Raw genomic sequence first — 11,604 nt, forward strand, 5'->3', positions numbered from 1 at the left:
ATTTTGGACGACATACTATACTATGACGTTTTCATCACATTTTGGACGACATACTATACTATGACGTTTTCGTCACATTTTTGACGACATACTATACTATGACGTTTTCGTCACATTTTGGACGACATACTATACTATGACGTTTTCGTCACATTTTGGACAACATACTATACTGTGACGTTTTCGTCACATTTTGGACGACATACTATACTATGACGTTTTCGTCACATTTTGGACAACATACTATACTGTGACGTTTTCATCACATTTGTACGACATACTATACTATGACGTTTTCGTCACATTTTGGACAACATACTATACTGTGACATTTTCATGAGATTTGTGACGACCTACTATACTATGACGTTTTCATCACCTTTTGCCGACCTGCTATACTTTGACCTTTTTTCTCACATTTTGGACAACATACTATACTGTGACGTTTTCGTCACATTTTGGACGACATACTATACTATGACGTTTTCGTCACATTTTGGACGACATACTATACTGTGACGTTTTCGTCACATTTTGGACGACATACTATACTGTGACGTTTTCGTCACATTTTGGACAACATACTATACTGTGACGTTTTCGTCACATTTTGACGACATACTATACTATGACGCTTTCACACATTTTGGACAACATACTATACTGTGACGTTTTCATCACATTTTTGACGACATGCTATACTGTGACGTTTATAATTTTGATGACATGCTATACTATGATCTTTTTCATGATTTTTGATGACTTACTATACTATGACCATTTTATCACATTTTGACCACATACTATACTATGACGTTTTAGTCACATTTTGGACGACATGCTATACTGTGAAGTTTTTTCATGATTTTGGACGACATACTATACTATGACGTTTTTTCATGATCTTGGACGACATACCATACTATGACGTTTTTTCATGATCTTGGACGACTTACTATACTATGACTTTTTCATCACATTTTGGACGACATGCTATACTGTGACTTTTATAATTTTTGATGACATGCTATACTATGATCTTTTTTTCATGATTTTTGATGACTTACTATACTATGTCGTTTTTATCACATTTTGGACGACATACTATACTATGACGTTTTCGTCACATTTTGGACATCATACTATACTATGACGTCACATTTTGGACGACATACTATACTATGACGTTTTTATCACATTTTGGACGACATACTATACTATGACATTTTATCATATTTTGGACAACATACTATACTATGACATTTTATCACATTTTGGACGACATGCTATACTATGACCTTTTTTATCACATTTTGGACAACATACTATACTGTGATGTTTTCGTCACATTTTGGACGACATACTATACTATGACGTTTTCGTCACATTTTGGACAACATACTATACTGTGACGTTTTCGTCACATTTTGGACGACATACTATACTATGACGTTTTCGTCACATTTTGGACAACATACTATACTATGACGTTTTCGTCACATTTTGGACAACATACTATACTGTGACATTTTCGTCACATTTTGGACGACATACTATACTGTGACGTTTTCATCACATTTTGGACGACATACTATACTATGACGTTTTCGTCACATTTTGGACAACATACTATACTGTGACATTTTCATCACATTTTGGACGACATACTATACTATGACGTTTTCATCACATTTTGGACGACATACTATACTATGACCTTTTTTATCACATTTTGGACAACATACTATACTGTGACTTTTATCACATTTTGATGACATGCTATACTATGACGCTTTTTCGTCACATTTTGGACAACATACTATACTGTGACCTTTTCGTCACATTTTGGACGACATACTATACTATGACGTTTTCATCACATTTTGGACAACATACTATACTGTGACATTTTCATCACATTTTGGACGACATACTATACTATGACCTTTTTATCACATTTTGACGACATACTATACTATGACGTTTTCATCACATTTTTGACGACATGCTATACTGTGACTTTTATAATTTTTGATGACATGCTATACTATGATCTTTTTTTCATGATTTTTGATGACTTACTATACTATGACCTTTTTATCACATTTTGACGACATACTATACTATGACGTTTTCGTCACATTTTGGACGACATGCTATACTGTGAAGTTTTTTCATGATTTTGGACGACATACTATACTATGACGTTTTTTCATGATCTTGGACGACTTACTATACTATGACTTTTTCATCACATTTTGGACGACATGCTATACTGTGACTTTTATAATTTTTGATGACATGCTATACTATGATCTTTTTTTCATGATTTTTGATGACTTACTATACTATGTCGTTTTTATCACATTTTGACGACATACTATACTGTGACCTTTTTTTCATGATTTTTGATGACTTACTATACTATGACCTTTTTTATCACATTTTTGACGACATACTATACTATGACGTTTTCGTCACATTTTGGACAACATACTATACTGTGACATTTTCATCACATTTTGATGACATACTATACTATGACGCTTTTCATCACATTTTTGACGACATACTATACTATGACGTTTTCATCACATTTTGGACGACATACTATACTGTGACGTTTTCATCACATTTTGGACAACATACTATACTATGACGTTTTTTCATGATCTTGGACGACTTACTATACTATGACTTTTTCATCACATTTTGGACGACATGCTATACTGTGACTTTTATAATTTTTGATGACATGCTATACTATGATCTTTTTTTCATGATTTTTGATGACTTACTATACTATGACGTTTTTATCACATTTTGACGACATACTATACTATGACGTTTTTTCATGATTTTTGATGACTTACTATACTATGACCTTTTTATCACATTTTGACGACATACTATACTATGACGTTTTCGTCACATTTTGGACGACATGCTATACTGTGAAGTTTTTTCATGATTTTGGACGACATACTATACTATGACGTCTTTCATGATTTTGGACGACATACTATACTATGACGTTTTTCATGATCTTGACGACTTACTATACTATGACTTTTCATCACATTTTGACGACATACTATACTGTGACTTTTATAATTTTTGATGACATGCTATACTATGATCTTTTTTTAATCATTTTGGATGACTTACTATACTCTGTCGTTTTTATCACATTTTGGACGACATACTATACTATGACGTTTTCGTCACATTTTGGACATCATACTATACTATGACGTTTTCGTCACATTTTGGACAACATACTATACTGTGACATTTTCATCACATTTTGGACGACATACTATACTATGACGTTTTCGTCACATTTTGGACAACATACTATACTGTGACATTTTCATCACATTTTTGACGACATGCTATACTATGACCTTTTTTATCACATTTTGGACAACATACTATACTGTGATGTTTTCGTCACATTTTGGACGACATACTATACTATGACGTTTTCGTCACATTTTGGACGACATACTATACTTTGAAGTTTTCATCACATTTTGGACGAAATACTATACGATGTCCTTTTTTATCACATTTTGGACAACATACTATACTATGACGTTTTCGTCACATTTTGGACAACATACTATACTGTGACTTTTTCGTCACATTTTGGACGACATACTATACTGTGACGTTTTCATCACATTTTGGACGACATACTATACTATGACGTTTTCGTCACATTTTGGACAACATACTATACTGTGACATTTTCATCACATTTTGGACGACATACTATACTATGACGTTTTCATCACATTTTTGACGACATACTATACTATGACCTTTTTTATCACATTTTGGACAACATACTATACTGTGACGTTTTCGTCACATTTTGGACGACATATTATACTATGACGTTTTCGTCACATTTTGGACAACATACTATACTATGACGTTTTCATCACATTTTGGACGACATACTATACTGTGACGTTTTCATCACATTTTTGACGACATGCTATACTGTGACTTTTATAATTTTTGATGACATGCTATACTGTTTTTTCACATTTTTGACGACTTAATATACTATGACGTTTTCGTCACATTTTGGACAACATACTATACTGTGACGTTTTCATCACATTTTTGACGACATACTATACTATGACGTTTTCGTCACATTTTGGACAACATACTATACTATGATCTTTTTTTCATGATTTTTGATGACTTACTATACTATGACCTTTTTATCACATTTTGACGACATACTATACTATGACGTTTTCGTCACATTTTGGACAACATACTATACTGTGACGTTTTCATCACATTTTTGACGACATGCTATACTATGATCTTTTTTTCATGATTTTTGATGACTTACTATACTATGACGTTTTTATCACATTTTGACGACATACTATACTATGGCGTTTCGTCACATTTTGGACAACATACTATACTGTGACATTTTCATCACATTTTGACGACATGCTATACTGTGACTTTTATAATTTTGATGACATGCTATACTATGATCTTTTTCACATTTTTGATGACTTACTATACTATGACCTTTTATCACATTTTGACGACATACTATACTATGACGTTTCGTCACATTTTGGACAACATACTATACTGTGACGTTTCGTCACATTTTGGACGACATACTATACTGTAGCGTTTCGTCACATTTTGGACAACATACTATACTGTGACGTTTCGTCACATTTTGGACGACATACTATACTACTATGACGTTTTCGTCACATTTTGGACAACATACTGTGACGTTTTCATCACATTTTTGACGACATGCTATACTGTGACTTTTATAATTTTTGATGACATGCTATACTATGATCTTTTTTTCATGATTTTTGATGACTTACTATACTATGACGTTTTCGTCACATTTTGGACGACATGCTATACTGTGAAGTTTTTTCATGATTTTGGACGACATACTATACTATGACGTTTTCATCATGATCTTTGTCGACATACCATACTATGACATTTTTGGAAGATATTGGACGACTTACTATACTATGACTTTTTCATCACATTTTGGACGACATGCTATACTGTGACTTTTATAATTTTTGATGACATGCTATACTATGATCTTTTTTTCATGATTTTTGATGACTTACTATACTATGTCGTTTTTATCACATTTTGGACGACATACTATACTATGACGTTTTCGTCACATTTTGGACATCATACTATACTATGACGTTTTCGTCACATTTTGGACAACATACTATACTGTGACATTTTCATCACATTTTGGACGACATACTATACTGTGACATTTTCATCACATTTTTGACGACATGCTATACTATGACCTTTTTTATCACATTTTGGACAACATACTATACTGTGATGTTTTCGTCACATTTTGGACGACATACTATACTATGACGTTTTCGTCACATTTTGGACAACATACTATACTGTGACGTTTTCGTCACATTTTGGACGACATACTATACTATGACGTTTTCGTCACATTTTGGACAACATACTATACTATGACGTTTTCGTCACATTTTGGACAACATACTATACTGTGACATTTTCATCACATTTTGGACGACATACTATACTGTGACGTTTTCATCACATTTTGGACGACATACTATACTATGACGTTTTCGTCACATTTTGGACAACATACTATACTGTGACATTTTCATCACATTTTGGACGACATACTATACTATGACGTTTTCATCACATTTTGGACGACATACTATACTATGACCTTTTTTATCACATTTTGGACAACATACTATACTGTGACGTTTTCGTCACATTTTGGACGACATATTATACTATGACGTTTTCGTCACATTTTGGACAACATACTATACTGTGACGTTTTCGTCACATTTTGGACGACATACTATACTATGACGTTTTCGTCACATTTTGGACAACATACTATACTGTGACATTTTCATCACATTTTGGACGACATACTATACTATGACGTTTTCATCACATTTTGGACGACATACTATACTGTGACGTTTTCATCACATTTTTGACGACATGCTATACTGTGACTTTTATAATTTTTGATGACATGCTATACTATGATCTTTTTTTCATGATTTTTGATGACTTACTATACTATGACCTTTTATCACATTTTGACACATACTATACTATGACGTTTTCACATTTTGACGACATGCTATACTGTGAAGTTTTTTCATGATTTTGACGACATACTATACTATGACGTTTTCATCACATTTTGACGACATACTATACTATGACGTTTCGTCACATTTTGACGACATACTATACTATGACGTTTCGTCACATTTTGACGACATACTATACTATGACGTTTCGCCACAATTTGGACCACATTCTATACTTTGTCGTTTTCGTCACATTTTGGACGACATACTATACTATGACGTTTTCGTCACATTTTGGACAACATACTATACTGTGACGTTTTCATCACATTTGTACGACATACTATACTATGACGTTTTCGTCACATTTTGGACAACATACTATACTGTGACATTTTCATCACATTTTGGACGACATACTATACTATGACGTTTTCATCACATTTTTGACGACATGCTATACTATGACCTTTTTTATCACATTTTGGACAACATACTATACTGTGACGTTTTCGTCACATTTTGGACGACATACTATACTATGACGTTTTCGTCACATTTTGGACGACATACTATACTGTGACGTTTTCGTCACATTTTGGACAACATACTATACTGTGACGTTTTCGTCACATTTTGGACGACATACTATACTATGACGTTTTCGTCACATTTTGGACAACATACTATACTGTGACGTTTTCATCACATTTTTGACGACATGCTATACTGTGACTTTTATAATTTTTGATGACATGCTATACTATGATCTTTTTTTCATGATTTTTGATGACTTACTATACTATGACCTTTTTATCACATTTTGACGACATACTATACTATGACGTTTTCGTCACATTTTGGACGACATGCTATACTGTGAAGTTTTTTCATGATTTTGGACGACATACTATACTATGACGTTTTTTCATGATCTTGGACGACATACCATACTATGACGTTTTTTCATGATCTTGGACGACTTACTATACTATGACTTTTTCATCACATTTTGGACGACATGCTATACTGTGACTTTTATAATTTTTGATGACATGCTATACTATGATCTTTTTTTCATGATTTTTGATGACTTACTATACTATGTCGTTTTATCACATTTTGACGACATACTATACTATGACGTTTCGTCACATTTTGACATCATACTATACTATGTCGTTTCGTCACATTTTGGACAACATACTATACTGTGACATTTTCATCACATTTTGGACGACATACTATACTATGACGTTTTCGTCACATTTTGGACAACATACTATACTGTGACATTTTCATCACATTTTTGACGACATGCTATACTATGACCTTTTTTATCACATTTTGGACAACATACTATACTGTGATGTTTTCGTCACATTTTGGACGACATACTATACTATGACGTTTTCGTCACATTTTGGACAACATACTATACTGTGACGTTTTCGTCACATTTGTGACTACATACTATACTATGACTTTTCGTCACATTTTGGACAACATACTATACTATGACGTTTTCATCACATTTTGACAACATACTATACTGTGACATTTTCACATTTTGGACGACATACTATACTATGACGTTTTCATCACATTTTGGACGACATACTATACTATGACGTTTTCGTCACATTTTGGACAACATACTATACTGTGACATTTTCATCACATTTTGGACGACATACTATACTATGACGTTTTCATCACATTTTGGACGACATACTATACTATGACCTTTTTTATCACATTTTGGACAACATACTATACTATGACGTTTTCGTCACATTTTGGACAACATACTATACTGTGACGTTTTCGTCACATTTTGGACGACATACTATACTATGAAGTTTTCATCACATTTTGGACAACATACTATACTGTGACATTTTCATCACATTTTGGACGACATACTATACTATGACGTTTTCATCACATTTTGGACGACATACTATACTGTGACGTTTTCATCACATTTTTGACGACATGCTATACTGTGACTTTTATAATTTTTGATGACATGCTATACTATGATTTTTTTCATGATTTTTGATGACATACTATACTATGACCTTTTATCACATTTTGACGACATACTATACTATGACGTTTCATCACATTTTGACGACATGCTATACTGTGAAGTTTTTTCATGATTTTGACGACATACTATACTATGACGCTTTTTCATGATTTTGACGACTTACTATACTATGACTTTTCATCACATTTTGACGACATGCTATACTGTGACTTTTATAATTTTTGATGACATGCTATACTATGATCTTTTTCATGATTTTTGATGACTTACTATACTATGACTTTTATCACATTTTGACGACATACTATACTATGACGTTTTTTCATGATTTTTGATGACTTACTATACTATGACCTTTTTTATCACATTTTTGACGACATACTATACTATGACGTTTTCGTCACATTTTGGACAACATACTATACTGTGACATTTTCATCACATTTTGGACGACATACTATACTATGACGTTTTCATCACATTTTTGACGACATACTATACTATGACGTTTTCATCACATTTTGGACGACATACTATACTGTGACGTTTTCATCACATTTTGGACAACATACTATACTATGACGTTTTTTCATGATCTTGGACGACTTACTATACTATGACTTTTTCATCACATTTTGGACGACATGCTATACTGTGACTTTTATAATTTTTGATGACATGCTATACTATGATCTTTTTTTCATGATTTTTGATGACTTACTATACTATGACGTTTTTATCACATTTTGACGACATACTATACTATGACGTTTTTTCATGATTTTTGATGACTTACTATACTATGACCTTTTTATCACATTTTGACGACATACTATACTATGACGTTTTCGTCACATTTTGGACGACATGCTATACTGTGAAGTTTTTCATGATTTTTGATGACATACTATACTATGATCGTTTTTCATGATCTTGACGACTTACTATACTATGACTTTTCATCACATTTTGACGACATGCTATACTGTGACTTTTATAATTTTTGATGACATGCTATACTATGATCTTTTTTTCATGATTTTTGATGACTTACTATACTATGTCGTTTTTATCACATTTTGACGACATACTATACTGTGACCTTTTTTTCATGATTTTTGATGACTTACTATACTATGACCTTTTTTATCACATTTTTGACGACATACTATACTATGACGTTTTCGTCACATTTTGGACAACATACTATACTGTGACCTTTTTTATCACATTTTTGACGACATACTATACTGTGACCTTTTTCATGATTTTGGACAACATACTATACTGTGACCTTTTTATCACATTTTTGACGACATACTATACTATGACGTTTTCGTCACATTTTGGACAACATACTATACTGTGACCTTTTTTATCACATTTTTGACGACATACTATACTATGACGTTTTCGTCACATTTTGGACAACATACTATACTGTGACCTTTTTTATCACATTTTTGACGACATACTATACTATGACGTTTTCGTCACATTTTGGACAACATACTATACTGTGACATTTTCATCACATTTTGGATGACATACTATACTATGACGTTTTCATCACATTTTGGACGACATACTATACTATGACGTTTTCATCACATTTTTGACGACATACTATACTATGACGTTTTCATCACATTTTGGACGACATGCTATACTGTGACTTTTATAATTTTTGATGACATGCTATACTATGATCTTTTTTTCATGATTTTTGATGACTTACTATACTATGTCGTTTTTATCACATTTTGACGACATACTATACTATGTCGTTTTTATCACATTTTGACGACATACTATACTATGACGTTTTTTCATGATCTTGGACGACTTACTATACTATGACGTTTTCGTCACATTTTGGACGACATACTATACTGTGACGTTTTCATCACATTTTTGACGACATGCTATACTATGACGTTTTTATCACATTTTGACGACATGCTATACTATGACGTTTTCATCACATTTTGGACGACATAACTTATTCGGACGTTTTTATCACATTTTGGACGACATACTATACCATGACATTTTTACGACGTTACTTATACATGTTTTCATCAGCAGTTACAAAGTGGCACAGTGATGTAGACTAATGTACTCTATGACAACACTGTCATGTGAATGTACATTCATCACTAACAGACACACACACAAATTATTTCAGTGTTTTTTTAATGGTACAACCAAATTACGGCATTATTCAATTCATGCATCCATCAGCTTTGCTGTCTGGATGGCTGGCTGGATGGATGGATGGATGGATACTTTATTAATGCTTATTAATCCTGAGGGAAATTAAGACATGTAGTACCTTATTAAACAACACATTCAAAAACACACATACACATATGGATAGAGGATGTACCGTAAAACTTAAAAGCCTACTCCCAATAAAACATCCAGTTTCTTTTACTCGCCCAGTGTGGCTCCACATTTTGACAAAGAAAGGCCTGTCTCAGTTCGAGGCCTGGTCTGGTTGCCTGGCAGACCATCTTGTTGGCTACCAGCTTGAGCTCACGTTAGTTCGCTGTTTAGATCACACATAAATATAAGTACTCAAACTTTTGTTCAGCTCAGTTCATTTCATTTTACTAAAACCATGAGCACCAGAGAAGACTGTAATTTATTCAGATTAACTGGCGCGATGATCTTTGCTGAGCAACAGTTTTGTGTGAAAGGAATTAAAGGCCTGTCCCAAATATGGGCCTGTTGAGTTTAGTAATTTAAGCAAATAATAGCTCGGGCTATTAATTTTTTAAAAAGTTTTACGTTAAATGTAAGAATAAAAATATAAGAATAAAAACCCCCAGCAGTCAAATGATCGCCTCATCCCAGGACAACTACAGAGAGCTTTTACTACAGTAGATACGATGGTAGAGCAGATTTAGGTGGTTGTCAGTGCAGGTGTTGCAGTGTAAGGTAGTTAATTAAAGTGTCAGAGCAGTGCAGGAGTAATAAATAAATACTTTGCTATGGATAATATAAACGCAGTTGAAGATAAATGGATCTACAGAAATCAGTGCAAATACATTTTGTTCTTTTTGTTTTTTTCTTTGAAGAGTGAAGAGTACAAACTGTGTTAAATGAAACTGGGTCAGCCTAAACTGGTGCCACCACAGCAGCTCTGGCTCCTCTGGTGTCTTGTCGTGGTTTGAAGGGTGAAAGTTTCACTGCGTCCCTTTGGCAAAGGGCGGCCCTGGTCCTCTGGGGCCCGTCCCTCAGGGTGTAAGGCGTGGCTGCAGATTCAACATGGGTTACCTGCTGCCTACAGCTTCATCCAGCTCTGTTGTGCTGCTGCTTTCCTGTATGTCTAATTCACACAGTGTACAGATTCATCACTTCCTGCACTCTGTCTGAATTTTG

Source organism: Epinephelus fuscoguttatus, linkage group LG16 (assembly GCF_011397635.1).
Source record: "Epinephelus fuscoguttatus linkage group LG16, E.fuscoguttatus.final_Chr_v1".
Taxonomy (NCBI): domain Eukaryota; kingdom Metazoa; phylum Chordata; class Actinopteri; order Perciformes; family Serranidae; genus Epinephelus; species Epinephelus fuscoguttatus.